The sequence below is a fragment of the Rhinolophus ferrumequinum genome, chromosome 19 (genome assembly GCF_004115265.2).
Source record: "Rhinolophus ferrumequinum isolate MPI-CBG mRhiFer1 chromosome 19, mRhiFer1_v1.p, whole genome shotgun sequence".
NCBI classification, from domain to species: domain Eukaryota; kingdom Metazoa; phylum Chordata; class Mammalia; order Chiroptera; family Rhinolophidae; genus Rhinolophus; species Rhinolophus ferrumequinum.
This window is the reverse complement of record NC_046302.1, coordinates 3,980,759-4,002,946: the sequence shown is the minus strand read 5'-3', so window position 1 is coordinate 4,002,946 and position 22,188 is coordinate 3,980,759. Positions and strand designations below refer to the sequence as shown.

At 38.4% G+C, this 22,188-nt stretch overlaps 1 pseudogene; it reads left to right on the top strand.

Annotated features, from left to right (window-relative positions):
• The first annotated feature begins 1,566 nt into the window (after positions 1 to 1,566).
• Positions 1,567 to 22,188, top strand: part of LOC117038672 (regulator of nonsense transcripts 3B-like) — a 102,298-nt pseudogene continuing 81,676 nt past the window's right edge.

The following is a 22,188-nucleotide window of genomic DNA, read 5'->3' as shown; positions in this document are numbered from 1 at the left end:
TTTCCCACATTTTACAAACCTTAGCCACACTTGACAATATATTAAGAAATAGAAAACAAACAGACGTGAAATTACAGTATACTTAGAAGTGAATGACATGGAGTCCTATCCATGTTTTTGTCAAAGGTATTTAAACTTATAAATTATCTCAAGAAGTGTAAAATAATACAAATTAAACGTAGAAAAAAAGAGAAAGGAATAAAACTTTCCTATTTAAGCAACGCCTCAGGCCTGCACTATCATGCCCAGATCCTGACCCCAGGAAGATCCTGACCCCAGGAAGACCCTGACTCAACCCCAGGCTCTGTCTCTACCTCTCTGGTGAAAGGGGAATAGAAATGGAAATTAGGGTCTGACAGGCGGGAGTCAGTGGGAAATGGCACAGAACGCAGTTTTGGGCCATTTTCATAATATTTTCCATCGCCAGCACAGACAACTTCGTCCTTGCTTAGGCAGATAACCCATTGTAATCACTAAGCCAAACACGATGGGACCCCACCACCACCCACCCAGGAGGGGCCGCGGCGGCAGAGTCACGGGAGGCCCTCCCGGACACGCACCCGGACTTTTGACTTAACATGTTTCAACTTGCTAAGAAAACATCTGAGCAACCCAGGTAAGCAGACATCACAACTGATAGATCAGCCAGTAAAGGAAGGCGCATGGTCAGGCAAGTTAGGAAAGTTTAAGAGAGTCTATTTTATTAAGAGAAAGTCTGTCAGACTGAGCAAAGACGGCTTTAGCCCTGGCTGCATGTCTAAAGGAGACTTGCGGCCCCAGGGAGGAGGTGAAGAGGGTTTCATAGGGGCTGTGCTGACAGGGTAGCATTGTTTGAACAGAAAATGCTGACTGCCTGTAAGCCAGTAGCTGTTTGTAGCGTTTTCTGTCATCGTAAGGTTGGCTCTGTCTGCAGGTACAGGCCAACAGACATTTTGTTTTCTTGCAGACATGGCCCTGTCTATAAGTAAAGGTCTCTGAGACCTAACATTCAGAGACCTAACATTAAGTCAAGGTCTCTAACATTCAGAGACCTAACAACAATTACAGGCTTTTACCTTAATACTTCTGAAACGCTTCACCTGAGTAGGTTGCAGGCAGCCCTGCCACTTGGGAACCAAGCCACCCTGGGGCTGGGACCGAGACAGTCCCGTGCGGAGAGAGGAGGGGCAGCCCCAGAAACGGCCCCGCAGGGCTGGCGCTGAGGCCCCGCCCACACCGGGGCCGCCCGAGGCTCCGCCGCCGCCTCTGGTTTCCTGCCCACTCCGAGGCAGTTGAGGGAAGAACCGGTCACTCGTGGGAAAGGGTGTCCTTTCTAGTGCAAACATGCGCTTCCCGGTCCCCTCATTTCCACCCCGCACGCCGGGGGTCCCCGCTCAGCCCGCCCGACGAAAGCCTGAAGGAAAGCCCGGAGTCGCTCGGCTACCGGGCCCCACGTCGACGTCCGTTTCTGAGTCAAATGGCTCCGACGCCATCCGGCGATGGGCTTTCTGCCTTCGGGCCACGTGGACACAGCCTCCCACCTGTTTTCCTGCTTGAGCCCTTCGTCGTCTCCCCTCACTGTGCACCATGTCAAGCACCCACTCAGGAGGTGGCACCGAACTGCGCGCTCAGCCTCGCCCCTGGGAGCAGCCCCGGGCGCCTCCCTTGGCGCTGGGATCCTCCGATCCCCCTCCTCTCCTGACCACCCCATCTTCGTCCTCCTGGGGGCGGGGCGCTGCCCCTTCCCAGGCCTCCTCTTCGCAGTCACCTCAGGGAGGCCCCTGGGTCCGGGCTGGGGGCGATGGCTAGCCCTTGTCATGTGACACCCTCTGTCCTTGCATCCCAAGACCCATCCCACTGGCTGTAACTGGCAGGGCATGTTTATATTTTTGTTGCCCCACTGGCAAGTGTGCCTTTCCTGGCAGGGGCATTTTTATTCCATCCCCATGAATATCGAGATTGGGGGATGGAGAGGGGAAAAAAAAGAATCCGGGAAATTGAGCTGGTAAGGGAGAGTTTGGGGAGAAATAAAGGGTGAAATAGTGGATGAGGGATGATGTGTGTGTCGGGAGAGGGGGAGGAGGAAGGGGGAAGGGGTGGGGGAGAGGGAGAAGGAGAGGGAGATCAAGCGGAGTGAGGAGTGAGAAGTATTCAAAACGGATCTGTAAAAGATAAACACACACACACAAAAGGGTTCTGTAGACAGACGGAAGAAAACAGGATAATAGAAGGGGTTTTGTCCAACAGTGGGGCCAGCAGAAGGGTAGATCCCAAATTCATTAGATGCTATTAAAACAATAGATTGGTTTTTTTACAGCAGTTTTAAATTCAGCAATGAGCAGAAAATGCATCGAGTTGCAATAGGACCTCTGCCCCTACACAGGCACAAATTCTCCCATTACCAGCATCACCATAGTGGTAGTTTGTTACAATCAGTGAATCTATATTGACACATCATTATCACTCAGTCCTTAGTGTACATTAGGGCTTGCTCTTGCTGACTTTCCATGGGGTTTACCAAATATATAATGACATATATTTGCCATTATAGTATGTAGAATAGTTTCAGAGTCCTAAAAATCCTCTGGTACTCTGCCTATTTATCCCTCCCTTCTCCCTAACCGCTGGCAACCGCTGGTCTTTTTATTGTCTACATAGTTTTGCCTTTTCCAGAATGACATGTTGTTGGAATCATACAGTACATAGCCTTTCCAGATTGTCTCCTTTTATTTAGCAATGTGCATTTAATATTCCTCCATGTCTTTTTATGGCTTGATAGCTCATCTCTTTTTAGTGCTGAATAACGTTCCATTATTTGGATGTACTATAGTTTCTTTATCCATTCAGCTACTGAAGGGCATTTTGGTTGCTTCCAAGTTTTGACAATGATGAATAAAGCTGCTATAAACATCTATGTGTAGATGTTTTGTGTGTGTGAATATAAATTTTCCATTAATTTGGGTAAAGATGCTCTTTAAATTCCCAAATTACTTTCCCTTTTAAATTTATTGTCAGATTCACATTGATGCCTCAATGGTTTTCCAGTTTTTTAAATATATTGAAAATATTCTTTAGTGCTCAGTAAATAATTTTACACTATTTCAATGTGCACTTGGAAAGGATATTTTTTATATTAACAGTCAAAACCTAGTTTAACCAGTTGGTCTAATATTCAACAGCTTCTTTCACATGTGTTCTGTGAACTAAAGTCTCTAATTAAGTGTATGTTCCCTTCAAGTTCCCTTTGTCCTTTTACTGCACATGTTAAAGGATGGGCTGGATTGACATAGAACTTTGTTCCAACAAAGACCACATGTTCATGATAAATAAATTATCCTTTCTGACTTTCCAGTGCCAATAATTAGGTCTTCTCAGTTTCATATTTTTGATAGTTTAATGTGATTTTCTGGAAAAGAATAATTAAATGCTTGAGATCAATGTGATTAAAATCATGAGAGAGAAGTCGCTCTTGCTCAGGAGTATGAAACATGGTCTGGAATCTTTGGCCAACGTGATTACACCAATGGCTTCTCAGTCACCTTGTTGCCTAGTCCAGTATACACACAGGGACCCAGGGCAGCTGGGTAAGGGGGGAAAGCCATGACTTTCAAACCAAGCATATGACAAAGTATCTCCCCAACCAGGAGGGGACATTGACTCTGGGAAGTGAGCTTGGAGAAGAAAGTGGAATGCTTTTGGAGGTTAAAGCTCCAGGAATGAGAGGACTAGGAGAAAGACCTGGTGTCCAGAAAGTATTAGCAGAGACAGCCCTGTGACTTGAAGGATAGGATCAATCCAGCTCACATGCCTATTGTTGCCAAGTAATCTGTGGGTTTCACTAAGATGGGGGGGATGGTTCTAAAGAAAAGGGTGGAAAGACTTACTTCATTGTCTCCATGTAGGAGTCTCCTGTCTCTGAATCCCTCCTGTCCCAATGGACAGCATAGGACCTCTTTCTTTCCCACATGTTGAATCCCTCCATGATCTTGAGGGTGTGGACCAGGAAGAGAGTGTATTGGGTTTTAGACTGATCAGAGAAAAGAAAGAAAATTCAAAAATGGATTTTTCCCATGTTAAAGTCATATTCTCAATGTATTGTTCTGTTTTTAGAACTTGCTAATTTTTTCCAACTCAAGTTTCCTGCTTAACATGTTTACTCCTTTGCTAGCATGCCCCAGGACCTTCCCTCTGACCCTGCCCATCTCCACATGATTCCAGCTCACTGTCACCAGGGAGGAGGTTCCACTTGGGGGATCTATATAGAATCTGAATATCTATATTAAAGACTTGAGAATTGTTTGTTTGTGTAGATTGTGTTAGAGCTCTAAGGAAATAAATCTGTAAATTAGGAAACAAAACAAAATAATTAGTAATTTTATTCTCTCACTTGGGACACAGTAGACTGGGGATGGGACACTTTGAATAAAGTATATTTATGGGACTCAGAATAAAGAACAAAGTCTGTTGATGTAATCTGTCTCTTTCCATAAATATTCTGATCACCAGGCATAAAAGAAAATGAGTTTTTCTATTGTCATCCTAATCTTGAGCCATTCTGGTATTCATTAAATCTGTCTTTCTTATGAGGTACTTTCCTATAGCATTATACTGCAATCTATGCACCTACATTTTATTAGGATTTCTAAAGCTTTATTCATACTGATATTGGCCTATAGAGTAAATCTTTATATATAAATGGAAAAATGTCACAATCAGAATTGTAATATAAAATATCCCTAATCTAAAATAAAATGGTAAAGTATAAAAATAAATCTAAATATACATATGGATATTTTGAAGCACACAGCTAGCTAGTACATATGTTAGTATAGATAGTATGGTGGTTAAATGCCCTGACTTTATTACCAGCCTAGCAAGGCTCAAATCCCCACTCTGCTCCTAATCATAGTGTGGATTTAGACAACTCACTTAACTCTCTGTGACAAATATTTATTTGTCTTTACAATGACAATACGTACCAGTGCTTGACTCAGGTTTGTGAAGAATGAAGAAGTTAACACATGTACTGTTTTCATAGCACTGATTTATGCATTGTAAATCCTCTTTAAAGTTTAGGCATTCAATCTCTTCAAACATTCTTAAAGGAAAAAATAATCTTAAATATTTCAAGTGGGACATAATATTGGATATCGGTTTACATGATAAATGTAGCCCATCCCATTTCTATGAAGGAATCTCCGACTCTGAACCTGAGGATCAAGTCTCTGGGCACTAACAGAAAATGACCTCCAGGGATTTGGCAATAGGAATGAACTTTATATCTCAGACAACAGTTGGAATCTTGAGAGATTTCTTTCTTCTCTTCCATTATGTATTCATTTATTTCACTGGATGCACATCAAGGTCCACAGATTTGATTTTCAAGCATCTGATCTTAGCTCCTGTTCCTTCTCTCTAAGGGAGTCTTACAATGTCATTGCAGACAATAACTTTGGAATTGAAATATTTCTTCAGTGACTTTTGGATTCAAACTTGTTTCTATGTTCACAGAGTGGGCAGAGGATATGTGTATTTGTACCTCCTGCCTCTTACGTACCTTCCAGGCCATCACAATCAGCCCCAGGAGCTCCAGGTGGATAGAGCTTAAATAAAAGCTCCCAACTACATTGGAGACTTGATTCTCTTGTTCTGGATCCTGTCTGTACAAGCTGATAAACAGCATTCTTTCTATGTAGGTGACTGGCAAATGAAATAACAAAAAATCACAAAGAAAAGGGATTTGGTGTCCCACATGGAGGCTGGAAGGAGCAACTACAGGTAGCTGGAGCCCTAGGACCTAAAGCTTCAGGCTCCAAATATCTAGAAAAAGAAAGCCTAGGAGAGCAAAAGCAGAACAGCATGGAGCAGAAGATGTGGGACTGGGAAACTTCCACTCTAGAGAAGAGTGCCAACATGCTTTGAACAGAGGATTAGCTGAAACCCTGTGAGCAAGAGGACCCACTTTCTGTCACCAAAGGGACAGACTCTTCCAAGGGATAAATTCAGAAAGCAGTGAGGCTTTATTCAGTGGCTTCATGCCAGAGGGGAAATTCCTTCATTTCTTCTCTGAAGGAAAAATTATCATAACTATACAGAGAACATCTATTAGTTTTTATTCTAGCATATCCTCTGATGGAGATGGTCTCTGTTTCTCGTAACCAAAGATGTTTATTCTTTCCAAATATATTTCTTTTTTTCTTTTAAAGGAGTGATGGTGTCTTCTGCCTGGCCAGTTTGGGGTATAGGTTAAGAGTATATCACCTTGGGGTGGGCTGTCCCTGTGTCCCCACACAGTTGGTCCCTCCCTGGACTGTCTACAGATTCTTACCACCTGTAGTCCTGGGGGTAGGGAAGAGTCCCCAGATAGTCTTGCACCAGACAAGTCATCAATTGATGGAATTACTGAAACAACATGTGGCTGCTCCTAAGATTCCCAAACAGAGAAAGGGTGTCATTAGCAGGTAATAAAGCCTTACTGCCTGCAGTAATACCTCAGCTCACCAGGGAACTTAGTGTGGGCCTTGAGAACATGTTCCAATGTGCATTGCCAGCAGAAATCTCATTGGTCAGACAATAGCCAAAGCTACTCTTGGTCAACTGTTAAATATCCTCCCTGCATGTGTGGAAACATGTGCACTGCTGGGAGCAAACACATGGAGAGACAAAGGCTCATATTTGTGAGCACAGTCTCCAGTAAATCACCCCCAAGCCACATCTCCTCTTTCATCACTAATTCTTTCATTGTATAGTAAATTGCCATTGATTTCATATTCTGTTTTTAAATTTTGTATCGTATTGGTTTCTCAGTCTACTCATGAATCCATAACACACAATATTAGTTTCTGGGTCTTTATAATATGTTATAGAGTAATTCACTCACTTTTTTTTTCATTCTTTCCATGGATGTTTTTGTTTATTCTTCTTTCTAATAAAATTTCTATCTCCAGAACACAGTCAAACAGCATCTCTATTGGGGTCAAACTCAATTTATAAATTCATTAGAGGGTCATTGACCTCTTAATAATGACACATGATGTCATTATTTTTCATTTGCACAAATCTATTTTCATGTTTTTCAGGAACTTTTAAGCTAATTCTTTTTGATTGAATTTTTTAAACACAATTTGCTGTAGAATTCTAACAATATCTTTTTTGCATTGATGAATATGATCACATGACATTTCATTAATTCCATTAATATGACTTACTGTATTAATGGATTTCTTTAAAAACTTTTTTCAATTATAATTGACACACCCTATTATATAGTTTGAAGTGTACAACATAGTGATTAGACATTTATATAACTTACAAAGTGATCACCCCAATAAATCTAGTAAACATCTGACACCATACATAGTTATTACAATATTCCTTGTGTTGTACTTTACATCCCCATGACTATTTTGTAACTACCAATTTGTACTTCTTAATCCTTTCCCCTTTTTCACCCAGACCTCTAACCCCCTCCCAGCTGGGGACCATCAAAATGTTCTCTGTATGTATGAGTTTGTTTCTGTTTTGTTTGTTCATTTATTTTGTTCTTTAGATCCCACATATAAGTGAATAATATGGCATTTGTCTTTCTCTGTATGACCTACTCCACTCAGCACAATACCCTCTAGATCCATCCATGTTGTTGCAGATGGCAAGATTTCATTGATTTTTATGGCTGTACATGTATACATTGTATAGTATACATGTATGACCTCTTCTTTATCTATTCATCCATTGATGGACCCCCAGGTTGCCTCCATATCTTCGTGCTTGTAAATAATCCATGAACACACGGATGCACATGTCCCTTCAAAGTAGTTTTTTTGGTTTCTTTGGACAAATACCCAGAAGTGGGATTACTGGGTCCTTCTTTGTCTCTTCTTATAGCCTTTGTTTTAAAGTCTATTTTGTCTGGTGTAAGTATTGCCACCCTAGGTTTTTTTTTTCTTTGTTTTCATTTTCATGAAGTATATTTTTCTGTCCCTTTACTTTCTGTCTGTGTGTATCATTGAAACTAAAATGAGTCTCTTACAGTACAGACAGCACATGTAAGGGTCTTCTTTTCTTATCCATTCAGTCACTTTGTCTTTTGATGAGAGCATTTCATCCATTTACATTTAAAGTAATTGTTGACAGATATGTAGTTATTGCCATTTTATTATTCATATTTTTTTATCCTGTTCTTTTTAAAGAAGTCCCTCTAACATTTTTTGTAATACTGGTTTGGTGGTAATGAATTCCTTCAGTATAATCTTCTTGTCTGGGAAGCTCTTTACCTGTCTTTCAATTCTAAATGATAGCTTTGCTGGGTAGAGTAATCTTGGTTGTAGGTCTTTGCTTTTTATCACTTTGAATATTTCATGCCAATCCCTTTGGTCTGCAAAGTTTTTGTTGAGAAATCAGCTGACAGTCTTATGGGAGCTCCCTTGTAGGTAACTAATTGCCTTCCTTTTATTATTAAATTTAAGATTGGTTTTTTGTTTTGTTTTTTAACCTTTGGCAATTTAACTCTGATGTGTCTTGGTATGGGCCTCTTTGAGTTCATATTGTCTGGGACTCTCTGTGCTTCCTGGGCTTGTATATCTATTTCTTTTGCCAGGTTACAAAAGTTTTCCCTCATTATATCTTTAAATAGGTTTTCAATTCTTTGCTTTCTTTCTTCTCCTTCTGGTATCCCTATGATGCCAATGTTGGTACACTTAATGTTGTCCCAGAGGTGCCTTAAACTATCCTCATATTTTTGGATTTTCTTGCTGTTGTGATTGGGTGTTTTCTGCTACCTTATCTTCCAAATTGCTGAGTTGATCCTCTGCTTCATCTATTTTACTTTTGATTTTCTCTAATATATTCTTCATTTCAGTTATTGTATTCTTCACATCCGACTGGTTCTTTTTAAATGTTTTTTATCTTCATTTTTATTTCTATTTTTTTTGTTGATGTTCTCACTGAGATCATTGAGTATTTTTATAACCAGTGTTTTGAACTCTGCATCTGATAGATTGCTTGTCTCCATTTTGTTTAGTTCTTTTTTTCTGGAGCTTTGTTCTACTCTTTTATTTGGGACATGTTTCTTTGTCTCCTCATTTTGGTTGCCTCCCTGTGTTTGTTTGTATGTATTAGGTAGAGCTGCTATGTCTCCCAGTCTTAGTAGAGTAGCCCTCTGTGGTAGGTGCTCCATGAGACCCAGTGACACAATCTCCCTGGTCACCAGAGCTGGGTGGTGCAGGTGTCTCTCCTGGTGGGTTGTGTGTGTCCTTCTGTTGTAGTTGAGCCTTGGCTGCTATTTGCATGTCAGTGGGAGAGAGTGACCCTTGGGCTGATTGGTTGTCAGGACCAGCCGTGACTACAGTGAAGGAGCTGTTGTGCAGGGCCTGACCTTATGAAGCAGGATTCATTTTAATAGGCTTCTGGTATCTGCCAAGTTCACGCTTCAGATGTATCATCTTCAGAGGGGACATGTGGTGCTCTGGCTTGGTCCAAAACTGGCCACCAGATGTGCTGGACCTGGGGAATCCCGGGAAAGGCCCCACCTCAGGCCAATTGCATCTGTAGCCGGTGCCCTGCTCGAGGCTACCAGGAATGAGCCACAAAGCAATCTGCAGGTGGCCACCATTCACACTGGGCTTTGAGGGCCTGGAGGTGGCCAGGCCTTGAACTGAAGCTGGGTGCTGCCAATGCCAGGCTTAGGGCTACTCAGCAAGAGGTACAGGACATGCCAAGGCCAGATGCTGCTTGTATGGGATTTGTGAACTTTTGAGAATTTTAGGAAAGTCTGAAGCATGAGCCAAGACTGGCCTTTTGTATGTAAAAGCCACTGGAAGTGGCTTGGGTGGGCCCACAAGTTTGGTGGGGAAGGGTCTCAGGGAATCACCAGGGCAGGGTGAATAGTGTTAGCCAGGTTGATGGAGATTCATGTATGCACCCAGCTGCATGTGCACCCTGGGTTGGGGGAGGGTTCAACACAGGGACAATGGCTTTTACCAGCACTTCTGTCTGGGAAAAAGCTGCTCCTCCATCCCTCATCATGAAGCTAGACAATTCAGTTCCTCCCCATATGTCTCTGGCAGATTTTGAGCTGCTGCCCCAGTGCTGGAATTCAGAGTGAGTGAGTCTGTCAGTGAGTAAGGCCATGTGGGAGGCCTTTAAGAGGAATGCCTGGGATGCCAGCAGCCCTTCATCTCTTTCAGCCACAATCTCTGCTGGTTTTCTGAGCCAGAAGTTGTGGGAAATTCTCCTCCGAGCACTGGAACCCTGGGCTGGGGAGTCTAGTATAGAGCTAGGACCCCACGCTCCTCAGGGGGGACCTCAACAGCTGAGATATCTCTCCTGATTTTTAACCACCACATGTGAGTGTGGGAACAGCCGTTCTTCATCTCTGCCCTTCTACCATTCTATATGTGGCTTCTTTTGTATGTCCTTAGTTGTAATACTTCTATTCAGCTGGACCTTAGGTAGTTCTCAATGATTGTTGTTCTGTAGTTTGTTTGTAATTTTGATGTGGTTGTGGGAGGAGGCAAGCAAAGCATTTACCTATTCTGCCATCTTGACCGGAAATCCACATTATTGGATTTCCCATTTGCTTTCCTGACATAAAGGGTGCTGATTATGATATAATATCTTAATGTGTTGACTCAATAGCTTCTAATATTTGATATTTTTACATTTATACTCATATGTTAATTTTGTCTCTAATGTTCTATATGGCTCAGTGTATACAACATATCTTCCTTATATACTCTTCCTAAAAACCATTGGAAAGATTGACTACTTTCAAACTCTTGAATAGTTTATGGAGCATTGGTTTATTGGTTAGTTCATTAGTAGAATTTCCACCTTGAACTATATGAACTTGGTGCTTTTTTAATTTTTTATGTTTTGCATGTGCGAGAACTCTGATAAATGTTCGTTTCTTCTATGGATATTGTTCATTTTAGAATTTCTATCTTTATTGGGATAAATGTTGATAAAATATACATTCTTAGAAGATATATCATCTACACTTGCACATTAATCTGCATGGAATTGCACAAATTTATCTCTATTTAGTTTTCATATCAATATTTGACTTTAAGTTCTTCCTTGCACTCTAACCTGGGGAGATATCCTTCTCAAGCTCTTTGTGGTACCATTTCTCTTGATAAGTAAATGATAGTTTGGTTTAGAAAATTAAGGGATTAACAGAAAATTAGATTTACAGCAGAATATTTTAGGGAAGCACAGAATCCATTAATACACAGGTTCTTTGTTGTCAGTCCTTCATGCCTCAGACTGCAGCATTCCTAGTTCCTTCCCTGTGAGCCCCTGCCTGCCTCCCGGGACCATAGAAAAAAAGAGGCATTCAGCATCTCTGGAGGTGCTGCCTAGAAAGTTGTGTTTGTTTCTCGTAGTTGGTTACTGCGAGAAATTTTTTCAAAAGTATTCTCATTCCCCAAGTGTGTATGGTTATTGCTGCTACAGGTGAAACGATGAAGGTTGTCCTGTGAGGTAGTGAGGTAACAGGATCACAAACCCATATCCCAGGCTAGTATGCCTCTCTCCCACATACTCATGGACTGTCGTAACCATCACCCTGAGCCCACTATCACGACCGCAGAAGGAGTCTGGTAAAATTTTATATTTTGGTCTGGGAGGCACAGTCTATAAGGGAAGGAAGTATAACAGGAGACAAGTAAGTGCTTTTGTTTGGAAAAGGGAGTCTTCTGATCCAGTTCCAGCACTACCCAGGAAGGAAGAAATAATTACTGAACTGTGAGCTGAATTTATAGGGAGGAAATTGAGGTCTAAGACCATAAACCAATCCCTAACTGCCCCTAATTTAATTTAATGTAATCTTCATTGATTGTGGTTGTTGGTTTCTTTTTAATCTATGCAGCAATGAAATCTGGTTTATTAAAGTTTGTAGTATAATTTAGAAATTAATTTGTATCTATTCCATTTTTCTTATGAAAATCAGCGACAACTTTTCCAGGGTTAGTAGAAGTATTTCTAAAATGCCTCCATGCCTGTGATGATGTAGAAGATGTAGCTAATTGGATGATCTCATTCTTTTCAGAAACAGTAAATATATTTTTCACCTACTTTGGGCATATTACTTACTTAATGAAGGCAGTGATTATGTGGTGATAGAAAACATTTGATGTCTGTTGATTATGGGGAAATTGTTTTCCTTCTTAAGGTAAGGAAAGGGGCATTCAAGGAAAGACAGATTGATGACCTTAGGTTTTTGTATTAGAGAAAAAGTCATGGACATCAGCAGTTTTTAGAACTGAATTATTTTGTGATATTTTATTTGGTTTCAAAAATGTTTTAATGCCATTCCCAGACACAATATTTATTTTAGTACTATTTAAATTTATTCAGTGAACAAGTTTCCATACTACTAGCTTCACTTTTGCATAATGGACTTATTTTAATATCTTTAACAATTCTGATATTGAAATAATTTCATTTGATATACCCACATTAATAAACAAATAATTATATGCACTATTATTAGTGGTAATTTTGTTTCTCCTCTGCATTATTTTATATCCTATTAAGGTTTCATGTCCCCTTGCTTACTTAGCACACAGTCATCCACTGCGTGCTCCTTCTTGGCTAAGATAGGAAAGTCTCCCATTTAATTGCACCATGGAATCATTTGTGTGCTAATAAGTTCCATTTGATCTTATATTATTATTCTTTTAGGATTATACTAAAATCAGTTCCTCTATATTTGATAAGACTTTCTTTGCGATCACTGTCCATAGAGGAGCCGAGGACAAATTGTCTGGAGGTGAAGTCATGGTTCCATTTTTAAAGGGGGGTATTGATGTTTTGAAATATCCAAGGGAGCGTATTTGACAGAATCTTAAAATAAACTGAACAATTCTTTGACCATAGTGAAAAATTTCAACAAACTTTTTGTGATTAATGTTAGATGGGGCATATGAAATTTATTAAGGATTCAAATATTTGAACAATACAATGAACAAGTTTAATCTAATGGACATGTATTGATCCTGGGCTTTATATCACATTTTTTCAGCTGACATGGAACAATTAATTGATCTCAAAGAAAGTCTTAACAAATATAAAATATTTTAATCAAAATGATTAACTTTGCTACTCATTAAGCAATAATATCTTTGAGACATTATATTAAGGAATTTAAAAATATTTTTAAAAATTAAAAACTGGGCAATATTTCTAATAAATAATTAGAATTTTTTAGACTAAAAGACAATGAAAATACTCCATATCAATTTGTACACTGTATTTGACTCAAGAGTAGTCGGTGGAAAAGAGATACCTAACAATTTTCATACTAGAATGAAAGAAGATGACTATATGTGCTAAATGTCAAACTCTGGAGTTTATATGAAAAAAAAAGCATAGGTTAAATACAAGTGATGTGTAGTATATAAGTGCAAATATAGCCATGAATTTTATGTGGTTAATATATATCTTATACCAAAACTTTAAAACTAAATGAATATAAGTTACAAATTTTGATAGGAAAGTAGTATTTAGCTATGAAAAATGACTGAGAAAGGTTTATTTCAGAAACATAGAACATGCCAATAAGAGAATAAACTCATATGACCCAGCATATTAAAAATTAAATGAGGTAACAATATTCATTGAGTAGATTATACCCTTGTAAATTTTTAAAAAGTGGAATTAGCTTAGAAAAATATTCTATCAGAGAATATTTCAATTATTAGTAATCACAACACATCACTATATAGCAATAAATAACATACCTGACAATGAACACATGAAAAGATGTACAACATCTTATTCATTGGGGAAATAGAAATCAAAACCACAGTGATACATCAATTCACACCTACTAGGATGGCTATATTCAAGAAGGCAGAGAAGAACAAGTGTGAGTGCTGATAGTATTGTAAATAATGCAACTGCTTTGGAAAACATTTTGGCAGTTCTTCAAAATGTTAATATGGCCCAGCAATTCCACACCTAGATATATACCCAAAAGAAATGAAAACATATATTCACACAAAAACTTGCATATGAATGTTCATAGCAGTATTTTTCATTATAGCCAAAAAGTAGAAACAACTCAAATGTCCATTAATGGATGAATGAAACAAAATGGGATATATTCATATAATAGAATGTTATAAAATGAAATACTGCTATGTGCTACAACGTGGATAAACCTTGAAAATATGTTCACTGTAAACAGCCAGACATGAAAGGTCACATATTGTATGATTCCATTTGTATGAAATGTCCAGAATTGGCAAATCCATAGAAACAGAAAGTGGATTAGTGGTTGTCAGGCGCTGGGGATGGGAAAATGAGAAGTGACTGCTTAGTGGGCATGAGGTTTCTTTTTGGGGTGATAAAAGTGTTATGGATAGTGATTTCATAACAATGATGGTTGCACAACGTTGTTAATATACAAGAAACACTGATTTATATACTTTAAAGTGGTGAATTTTATGTTATGCGAATTTTGTCTCCAAAAACATAATTTAATAAACAAACTGCAAAACTTTGTTACTTATAACAGGGACTAGCCAATAGGTTATCACAGAGGAAAACTGAAATTAGAAAATCAGAGTCAACAAAGTTCTATTGGTGCTTTAGAATCACTTAGGAAAGTCAAGAAAAGACATACAAGATCTGACAATTAAGTTCGCGAACTCATCCTAGAAAAAGTGCTACATACTTCATTGCTGAATATCACTACGGTCACCTTTGAAGTACTCCCCTTGAGAAGCTATGCACTGACACCAACACCTAGTCTACCCTTCAAAGCAATATTGGAACTCTTTTTCTGGAATGGTCATCAGAGCTGTCGTCATATTATCCTTGATGTCCTGAATGTCATCCAAATGTCTTCCTTTCAATATTTCCTTAATCTTTGGGTAAAAAATGAAGTCATTGGGGGCTAGATCAGGTAAGTAGAAAGGGTGTTCCAATATAGTTACTTGTTTACTGGCTAAAAACTCCCTCACAGACAGTGCTGTGTGAGCTGGTGCATTGTAGTGATGCAAGAGCCATGAATTGTTGGTGAAAAGTTCAGGTTGTCTAACTTTTTCACGCAGCCTTTTCAGCACTTCCAAATAGTAAACTTGGCTAACTGTTTGCCCAGTAGGTACACATTCATAATAAATAATCTCTCTAATATCAAAAAAGGTTAGCAACATCATTGCAACAAGTTCACGTACATAATTGTCAGACCTTGTACTTGGGTTTCAACCATGCCTATAGTACTTTTCTGTCATGGAAATTTTCTTGGACTTGTAGGTGAATCGATTGGGCATATCAATGTGACCTCAGCAATGGTAAAAAGATAATTGTCAAAAAAGGGCAAAGTCCTGGCACTCATACAGATATGAACCCATGTTGAAATACTTTATTTAACTCATTTGGGAACCAGCAATTATTATAAACGGTCAAAAATAATCCAAAGAACAGACATGACACAAGGATATCGATCAGAAATAGTGAGTGGATATGTGAATTAAAAGAAAACTGATTTCATGAGAAAGGAGAGAAAAATGAACCTCTACTGGAGAAGACAATGTGCATGTCAATGACCTAAAATATGCAAAACCTTGTAAAAGAGCTCAAAGACAGTACAAGCTAAAACCATATAAACTAAAGGGGACAAAATGCTTGTCCTTAAACAGGGCAAAGTTTTCCACTGAAGTACACATTTTTTCTACAATGTTAAAATAAGAAGTTAGCGTTCCCTCAAAAAGATTGCCCAAAGTACCAGGCCTGCTAATGGCTGAGGAAACACCAATGACTTCTAAAAGTCTAAGATATCAGCAAGTCTGCTCCCTGACCAATGAGGGGCTGGCCTAATGGGACACAGTTGGTGGGACTGAGCACTGGTGTCCTGAAAGGCACAGGCCAACAGGAGAATCATGCTGGGCTGACTGGAGCAAAGCTCCTCAAACATCACATTTAGGAAAAGGAGACGTTGGATCTCCTATAGGGTATAGGAAGCAAATGTGTTCTGAGAGTCATGCAGACCACCTCCTGTAGAAGAGACACTATGCTCAGTGCCTGAGCTCCACAGTTGTGTTTCTTGCTGTTACTCTCTAGTAACTGATGGTCAACATCCTGGAGCTGACCAGCAACAAGGCCCACAATAATCACTGGATATGCATCATCCCAGAACACGTGGAGAAGGCAATGTACATCCCCAAGCTCTATATAGCCATATATCCTTTAGGGATGTGCCCATCTCTCCAGATGATGAGATGCTCCAATCCAGGAAGAATTGTTGATGGTTCTCCCAGGGTCCTAGAGCCTAGTGGAAGTCATCACAGCCATATCCAGCACCAGACTTTCTGGATGAGTGATCCCCAGGATGCTGCCATAAACATGCTGTTAAAAGGATTTAAATCCATGGACTTAAATGGATATTCTTAAGACTTTCCCCAATTTCAGTCATTTTGAGTTGAAAGTGTCTGTGAGACATCCAAGAGAAGATAGCCCATAGATTGTTGGATGGATAGGTAGTGGTCAGTGTGAGATGTTTGAGTCAGTGATTTCAGAGAGGAGGAGTTTCTAATGGTGACAGGTCAGTTCTGGGTGGGAGTAGCTGGCTGACAGGACAGACAAGACTTCCTCACTGACTCTAAGGAAGTCAAGGCATTTCGTGAAGGTGGGATGTTGGCAGGGGCCTGCTTGGCATGCTGAAGCTCCCAGAATGATGGCTGTCATCACTGTGGAGCTGGAGACCATGACTGAGGTGCTAAAGTCTTTATCCATGATAAGGAATATCTAAAGGCCAAAAAGGCAAGGCAACAATGGTGGAAGTAGAGAGAGTATCATAGTGCTTAGCATGAACTTAAAGGGGGCAAGAGCTTTTATGTGAAGATTGAGCAATGATGGTAAAGTAATAGAGAAATATACAAATATGAAATGATGCCCCTGTTGATTTCACTGCTATTTATTTACCTGACCTCATTCCAAAAGAAGACTTGAGGTAAGGATTATAAGATAGTGCTTTAGTTCTTCTTGTGGAATATGTTTGAAGGCATTTGTAAGATAAAAACTAGAGATATAGACAGATATAAATTAGGTAGATATAGATAGAGATAGAGATGATATAGATATAGATATAGATATAGATATAGATGTACTTGTCATAAGACATACATTCAAAAAGTTCTTACTGATTATTAAATATTTTGAATGGATTTATTAATAAATATATTTTATTACAAATATAATTATCAATCTCATTTTTAAATGAAACACCTAATCTGTCTAATGATCATACATTTGATAGAGTTATATAGAGTTATAAGTGGTTGAACGCATGTGTTTTTTTTTTTTTGAGGTAAAACTATATTTTATGTAAGTTGTGTCAAGTAATAGACTAGAAAGCAAATGCAATTCTTATACAAACTTACTTGTGCTGCATCACGTTAAAAATGTGTGTCATATCAAGTGTTATAGCAATATAACTCCTCCCTGTGAGTATCAACATTTGAGGTTTTCACTTGTTCATCAAATGCTCAAAGACCACTGTCTGCTGCCCCGGGTTTCTTCATAGACGGCTCTTAAGACGTTGCCCACTGGTAACTGCTACACTATTGTCTGTGTCTATGAGTTTTTGTTTTGTTATTTGTTTGTCTGTTCCTTTGTTGCTTTCAGTTTTATATCCCACATATGAGTGAAGTCATATGGTTTTCGACTTTCTCTGTCTGATTTATTTCACTTAGAATAATAATCTCAAGATCCATCCATGTTGTTGCAAAAGGCACTATTTCATCTTTTTATGGCAGAATAGTATTCCATTGTGTATATATACCACATCTTCTTTATTCAATCATCGAAGGACATGACACCTATGTAATTTTACTAACGATTGTCATCCCAATAAAATTTTTTTTTTTAATTTATTGGGGTGACGTGTGCTCCAGTATTCATTGCAGCTTTTTTTTACGGTGGCCAAGACGTGTAAACAACAAAAGTGTCCTTCAATAGATGAATGGATAAAGAAGTTGTGGTTAATTTAAAAAAAAAGCTACCCACCCCGCTTGAGCACTAGGTTCAGATGGCTTGTCTTTAGGAATACCAGTCATGTGGTCTTGGGTATTTATTAAATCTCTCTAAGCAGCAGTTTCCTCATGTGAAAAATGGGGATATTCAGAGTTCTTCTATCTGAGTTTTCCAAAAGAGCAAATCAACTTGTGCCTACAAATTGCTACTTAACACACTGTGTTAAGAGTAAGCCCTTCATAAACAGCTGCATATAATTTTTTAAATTAAATTTATTGGGGTGACAATGGTTAGTAAAATTACGTGGGTATCAAGTGTGCATTTCGATAGTACATCATCTATAGATCACATTGTGTGCTCACCACCCAGAGTCAGTTCTCCTTCCATCACTATATATTTGGCCCCTTTTATCTCTCTTCTACTATCCCTTCTTCCCCCTTACCCTCTGGTAACCACTAAACTGTTGTGTGTGTCTATGAGTTTTTGTTTCTTTGTTTATTTCTCTTGTTCCTTTGTTCCTTTCAGTTTTATATCCCACATATGAGTGAAGTCATATAGTTCTCAACATTTTCTGACCTATTTTGCTTAGCATAATAATCTCAAGATCCATCCATGTCGTTCAAAAGGCACTATTTCATCTTTCCTTATGGCAGAGTAGTATTCCATTGTGTACTTATACCACATCTTTATCCAATCATCTATAGAATGAAACTGGTTGTTTCCATGTCTTGGCCACCATAAACAAAGTGCAATGAACATTGGAGCACATATATCTTTACAGATAAATGTTTTCAGATTTTTGGGGTAGATATCCAGAAGGATTGCTGGGTCATATGGTAATTCTATTCTTAATTCTTTGAGGAACTTCCACACTGTCATCCATAGCAGTTGCACCAAGCTACATTCAAACCAACGACGTATGAGGGTTCCTTTTTCTCCACAGCCTCTCCAACACTTGTTATTATTTGTCCTGCTGATAAAAGCTATTCTAACAGGTGTGAGGTAATCTCTCATTGTGGTTTTGAATTGCATTTCCCTAATAACTGGTGACGTTTAATATATTTGTTGGCAGTTTTTATGTCTTCTTGGGAGAAGTGTCTCTTCAGGTCCTCTGCCCATTTTTTAACTGGATTGTTTGTTTTATTGTTGTTGAGTTGTATGAGTTCTTTATATATTTTGGATGTTAGCCTCTTGTTGGAAGTGTTTCCTGCAAATATATTCTCTCATTTGTTGGTTGCCTCTTTGTTTTATTGACGGTTTCTCTTGCTGTACAGAAGCTTTTTAGTTTGATAGAGTCCCATTCACTTATTTTAACTTTTACTTCCCTTGCCTTTGAGGTCAAATTAATGAAACTCTCTTTGAACCCTATATCCATATGTTTAGTACTTATGCTTACTTCTATGCAGTTTATTCTTTCTGGTCTTATGTTTAGGTCTTTGATCCATTTTGAGTTAATTTTGGTACATGTTGACAGATAGCAGTCCAGTTTCATTCTTTTGCACGTGGCTTTCCAATTCTCCCAGCACCATTTAATGAAGCGGCTGTTTTTTCTCCATTGTATGTTTTTTGCTTCTTTGTCAAAAATTATCTGTCCATATTTATTTGGTTTTATTTCTGGGTTCTCAATTCTATTCCATTGGTCAATATGTCTGTTTTTCTGCCAATACTATGGTATTTTGATTATTGTTGCTCTGTAGTAAAATCTGAAGTCAGGTAGTTTGATGCCTCCAGCATTGTTCTTTTTTCTTAGGATTGTTTTGGCTATTCGGGGTCTTTTGTGATTCCTTACAAATCTGATGATTTTTTGTTCTATTTCTTTAAAACCTGCCATTGGGATTTTGATGGGGATTGCATTAAATCTCTATATTGCTTTGGGTAATATGGCCATTTTAACGATGCTGATTTTTCCTATCTATGAACATGGGATCGGATGTTTTTTTTTCATTTCTTTCTGTCTTCTTCAATTACAAAAAAAATTGAAAAGAAATTTTTAAAGAAAATGTCTTATAGTTTTCAGCATATAGGGCTTTCACATCCTTGGTTAAGTTTATTCCTAGGTATTTTATTTTATTCTGTTGCAATTGCAAAAGGAATTATTGTTTCATTTCTTTTTCTAAAATTTCGCTGTTAGTATATATGAAAACTATGGATATATATACCTTGATTTTGTAGCCAGCAACTTCACTGTATTTGTTTATTGTTTTTCATAGCTTTTTGGTGGAATCTTTAGGGTTTTCTAGATAAAGAATCATGTCATCAACAAAAAGTGACAGTTTGACTTCTTCATTCCTAATTTGGATGCCTTTTATTTCTTTCTCTGTCTGATTGCTCTGGCTAGGACTTCCAATACTATGTTGAATAACTGTGGAGATAGGGGGCAAAACTGTCTTGTTCCTGAACATAGAACAAAAAAGCCTTCAGCTTTTCACTATTTTTTTTAATTAAAGTTTATTGAGGTGACAATTGTTAGTGAAGTTACATAGATTTCAGGTGTACAATTCTGTACTACATCATCTATGAATCCCATTGTGTGTTCACCACCCAGAGTCAGTTCTCCATCCACCACCATATATTTGATCCCCTTGACCCTCATCTCCCACCCCCCTCCCCATTTACCCTCTGGTAACCACTAAACTATTGTCTGTGTCTATGAGTTTTTCTTTCTCATTTGCTTGTCTTGTTCTTTTGTTGCTTTTGGTTCATATACCACATATCAGTGAAATCATATAGTTCTCTGCTTTTTCTGTCTGATTTATTTCGCTTACCATTATAATCTAAGATCCATGCATGTTGTCACAAATGGTCCTATTTCATTTTTTCTTACCGCCGAATAGTATTCCATTGTGTATATATACCAAAATGTCTTTATCCACTCACCTATTGAAAAACGTTTTGGTTGTTTCCATATCTTGGCCACAGTAAATAAAGCTGCCATGAACATTGCAGCACACGTGTCTTTATGGATAAATGTTTTCAGATTTCTTGGGTAGATTCCCAGGAGAGGGATTGCTTGGTTATACGGCAATTCTATTCGTAATTTTTTGAGGAAACTCCACACTGCATTCCATAGTGGCTGCACCAGTCTGCATTCCCACCAACAGTGTATGAGAGGTCCTTTTTCTCCACAGCCTCTCCAACACTGGTTACTATTTGTCTTGTTGTTGATAGCCATTCTGACTGGGGTGAGGTGATAGCTCATTGTGGATTTTATTTGCATTTCTCTGATAATTAGTGATGTTGAACAGTTTTTCATATGTCTATTTGCCATTTGTATGTCCTCTTTGGAGAAATGTCTCTTCAGGTCCTCTGCCCATTTTTCAATTGTGTTGTTTTTTTTTGTTGTTGTTGTTGATTCCTTGAATTCCTTGTATATTTTGGATATTAACCCTTTATCAGAGGCACTGTTTCCAAAAATCTTTTCCCATTCAGTTGGTTGCCTCTTTATTTTGTTGATGGTTTCTTTTGCTGTGCAGAAGCTTTTAATTTTGATATACTCCCATTCGTTTATTTTACCTTTTACTTTCCTTGCTTTTGGAGTCAAATGCTCTTTGAACCCAAGGTCCATAAGTTTAGAACCTATGTTTTCTTCTATGCAGTTTATTGTGTCAGGTCTTATGCTTAAGTCTTTGATCCATTTTGAATTAATTTTGGTACATGGTGACAGAGAGCAGTCCAGTTTCATTCTGTTGCACATGGCTTTCCAATTCTCCCAGCATCATTTATTGAAGAGGCTGTCTTTTCTCCATTGTATGTTTTTTGCTTCTTTGTCAAAAATTATCTGTCCATATTTACGTGGTTTTATTTCTGGGTTCTCAATTCTATTCCATTGGTCTATGTGTCTGTTTTTCTGCCAGTACCATGCTGTTTTGATTATTGTTGCCCTGTAGTACAAGATCAAGACAGGGAGTGTGATACCTCCAATATTATTCTTTTTTGTTGAGATTGCTTTGCTTATTCGGAGTCTTTCATGGTTCCAAACAAATCTGATGATTTTTTGTTCTACTTCGTTAAAAATGCCATTCGGATTTTGATGGGGATTGCATTAAATCTGTATATTGCTTTGGGTAATATGGCCATATTAACTATGTTGATTCTTCCAATCCATAAGCATGGAATGTCTTTCCATTTCTTTGTGTCTTCTTCAATTTCTTTTAAAAATCTCTTATAGTTTTCAGTATATAGGTCTTTCCTTGGTTAAGTTTATTCCTAGGTATTTTATTCTTTTTGCTG